Genomic DNA, 4,619 nt, shown 5'->3' on the forward strand with positions numbered 1-4,619 from the left:
CAGTCACCTACTGACAAAAAAACAGAACTAGTGAGAAAAACACAAAATAATCTAGAATCTTTTGTACTGGAATCATACCAGAATCTTCCAAAATGCACTTTTTTAATAAAACTACCAAATATGATAAAATCTAAAACAAATATTTACAAAAAATTACACAGCATATTATACTTAATATTACATAGTAGTTAAGCCTTTATTCATTATTATCGTTCTGAAGCAAAGGAGAGATTTGAATGCAGACATTAAACAATTAACAAGAAAGTAAGAAAGAAGAGAGAGAAAGAAAGAAAGGTTCAAACAAGGGACACATTTAACACTAACACTAGCTTGACAATGTGTGCTTTGTGATGCCATCTATCTATTTTTTTTTCTTTTTTTATGTTTGTAAATGTCTTTAAGACATTAGAAGTGCAACACTCACTCTGCAAACACAGGCTTGACTTTGTAATAAAAGATGCTAGATAGATAGATAGATAGATAGATAGATAGATAGATAGATAGATAGATAGATAGATAGATCTAGTATAAAACACATTACTAAGGTCTTACAAATGTTTTACAAAGTGTGTATATACCTAGAAATACTATTAATTATTATTGACATCTATGATCTCGTTTGCTTAACTGCTTTTGTATTTTTTCTCCATGTTTCTGCATGCTGGTTGGTCTGCTGGACTTGGGTCACACCATACAAATTTGATTTTGTGGACAAAGGTTTTGCAAATATTAAGCTATTAAAAAATAAATAAATGAAATGAATAATTATGCCAAAATAAGGTTTTGTTTTAATAACCAATACAGGTGTATCAACTTTCGATTTATTATTATATTACAGGCTAATGTGAAGTTATTTTTTTCCTCCTAAATTTATGAATTGGAAAGTGATCGTCACGTCATTTTCCTGACGTATTTAATATTTATTTATATGACGTGGACAAATAGCCACACGGTCTAATTTATTGATAAGGGTAACATAGTTTCATGTTAGGCTACATTTTAAATCTCATATATCAGCATCCAACTCGATCGAAATCATATACATAAATCATAAATAAAGAAAATGACAATCACGTAAAAGTCCAAAAGAAACATAAATAATGCAAGGCAGGAGAAAATTCAGTTTAAACCTATGAAACGATGGAACACGGTGCGTTTTCAAATGACAGTGCTAAACAGTAAAAGAGAAGTGAACGTCAGTATATTGTTACTCCCTCACCGATAAACTTCATCGTTCACTGTCATACAGGACAAGAGGTCACTTACCTCACAAATAACTGCCAAAGAAGCTTCTGTGGTTTGCGAGATGATAAATAGTATAACACGAAATAAAATCTTCCAGTTGGACGAGACGGTGGGGATAAAACGGTAAGTGAGTGACGAGCGGGAATGATGGAACAGTACCAGTCCAGCACACTGCACGCGCTCCTCCAGCTGTAAGAAGCACTTAAAGACTCCAATGAAGGAAACAGGAAGACACAGCGTCATTAAATCAGTCTGATGTAACGCGGTACCCACCAATAAGAGCAACCTGATGACCACTCCACAAACCAAGCCTGATATTCCAATTGTGTATTCAAATTAATGCGCGTCTTTTTCCTTCATTTGACAAACCAGACTCACCCGAGTTCAGTCGGCTATGGCCGAACACACAGGTAAAGGCACGGACCTAAAGGTTTCTCTCTCTCTCTCTCTGTTTTTTTTTTGTCAGGTTTTGTTTAACAGAAGCTTAATGCCAGAACCAAAACGTGTAAAAATAAACTAGATTTGGCCCACACCTCATTGTTTAAAAAGTAGTAGCCCACCATTCTTACTCTCTCCATTGTTTTCTGCACTACACAGTTGTGTGCCCAGGGGGAAAGCAGACTATCTTTGTCTGCTGAAAAAAAAAAAAAAAAAAAAAAAAAAAGGATTTAATGAAAGATAATAACAATTTACAGTACATGTCAATGTAATTAAATAAATGCTTTTTTATTAAAAAAAATGTATATTAGCAATTAAACTCGTATAGCAAGACAGTTTGGAAAATTAGACAATATAACAACTAGACAATTTTTGTTCTCTTCTATTTTCTTGGTTTGCAGAAGATAAGTTGATTTCCCATGCTGCAAGTTAGTGTTTTTTAAGGATAACTGAATTCAGACTGGAGCTTGTATTCCACATCAGGCATCATCAAACAGCAATAAATTAATTAATTAAAATATATGACCATTGTATAGGCATAAATTGCCCCATCATCTGTACTAATTTATATGCTCCTTTGGGTTGGGGAGGTTTGTTTAAAAACAACACATAAATTAACAATAAAATATAAATTAACAATAAAAAAACACCATGTTCAGAATTATTTTTATTAATGGACTGAACAACTCAGATAAAGATAAACCTAAGACCTGTTATGAGAAACTTGAATCATCAGATAGAGTAACTGTGTTTATACAGAATAGAAATGTTAATTTTGAATATAGGCCATAATGTCATAATTGTGATAATTTAAGAAATGGACAAAAGAATAAGCAAATGGCAAGCCCCAGATGAGACTGCCAGCCACACCAGCTCTATATTAAATAAGAAAAGACTGTGTGAGAGAGAAAAACAGTAGGTCTGATGTGCAACACTCTTACTGGCCAACTAGCTGTTTATCTCTTTGGCTCACATGCTTGCACTGAAGTGCAATGACAGAAAGGCCACTAATCTGTGATGGTCATCACACCAGATCTATCTATCTATCTATCTATCTATCTATCTATCTATCTATCTATCTATCTATCTATCTATCTATCTATCTATCTATCTATCTATCTATCTATCTATCTATCTATCTGTCTGTCTGTCTGTCTGTCTGTCTGTCTGACTGACTGTCTGTCTGTCTGTCTATATGTCTGTCTGTCCATCTTTCTATCCAGCTGGCTGGCTGGCTGGCTATCAAGCTGTCTAATCTCTGGTTATTTTCCCATTATGAATATCCTCCTCCTGTGCTTTGATGTTCTCTTGACCTACTGATTGTGCGACAGAAGGTCACTAGACAGTATACTACAAACAGTACTCCAGCTTTACCTGTTATTTTTATAAAGACTAAGTGGAATAACATAGATAAGAGCGGTGCGTTTGTAGTACATGTGTGGTAATTATATTTGACCTCACAGTGCTTTATAGGTTAAACTGTCTCTTTTTCATTTAGCCATCTATAAAAGAAAGTAAAACGATATCTTATTATAACAACCACAGCAGAAAATTAGTTGAGGTCTTGCCAGAATGTACAAGTTAAATCTTTTGGCAGCTACACATCAAGACTAGACTCTGGTAAATACATTAACTTCAAAAATAACACCAAAGTGAATTCAAGCAAGAGTTAGCCCCCCAAAATTTACATTTTGTAATCATGCATTCATCCTCATTTGTTCCAACACGTTCCAAAGTGTTTCGTTTGATCAGTTGAAAAAGTTCACTTTACACTTAGTTTTCAGACAGTTGTGAATTATTTTCTTGTTTCCCACACCTGAAGCAATATACGAGTAACTGAATGCAACAAATTTGTTTGTTTTTGCTGTTCTTTTCCATATAGTGAAAGCATATAATATCCCTCTTAAACTCTGCGAAAAAGTGAAAAAGTGTTTCAAAATGTTGCTGCTTCATTTACATGACCTTCCTCATATAGTATCAGCCCATATATGGTCTCATTTGAAAGCTTAGAGTCTCCTCTTTACGAGGAATACCATAACTTTTAGTTTTTCATAAAGTAGTACAATTATGCTTAGAATTTATGTCGTACCACACACAAATTTCCGCCTAACGATTGTGAAGAATTATTACAAAGAATGTGTTTTTCTTATATTTTTCACAAAACAGACAAGTCATATATAACAAGAAAGCTCTCATTCTCAAGAATCTGACCATGTAAATCATTTTATTGTGTGACAAACACATATCGAATAATCTTCAATTGAATCGCGATGTCAGAATATAATAAAAATTGTTTCAAAATGTTGCTGCTTCATTTACATGACCTTCCTCATATAGTATCAGCCCATAAATGATCTCATTTGAAAGCTTAGAGTCTCCTCTTTACTAGGAATACCATAACTTTTAGTTTTATGATACATAAAGTAGTAAAATTATGCTTAGAATTTATGTTGTTCCACACACAAATTTCCGCCTAACGATTGTGAAGAATTATTACAAAGAATGTGTATTTCTTATATTTTTCTCAAAACAGACAAATCATATATCACAAGAAAGTGCTCATTCTCAAGAATCTGACCATGTAAATCATTTTATTGTGTGACAAACACAGATCAAGTAATCTTCAATTAAATCGCGATGTCAGAATATACTTGAAGAATATGATCATATATTCTATTACTTTCCTCCACATACTACTGCTTCAGTTAGCCGCAAATAGCCATATCTTTTAGATTAGGATCTCTTCTTTCAAACAAGACCATTTTCACGTTTCTGCGTTGCTCCATTGCTGAGAAATCCGTTGTTTTGCCAGATGCGCTCCTCGAAGAACGGGCGCGGCTTTCCAAACGCGCTCTAAGCCGCTCAAACAGGTGTGTGTGTGTCTTCGGCTGCATTCAGAGCGTGTCAGTAGATCAGGTTACAGTCTCCGGCCGCCT

The sequence above is a fragment of the Garra rufa genome, chromosome 13 (assembly GCF_049309525.1).
Source record: "Garra rufa chromosome 13, GarRuf1.0, whole genome shotgun sequence".
Taxonomy (NCBI): domain Eukaryota; kingdom Metazoa; phylum Chordata; class Actinopteri; order Cypriniformes; family Cyprinidae; genus Garra; species Garra rufa.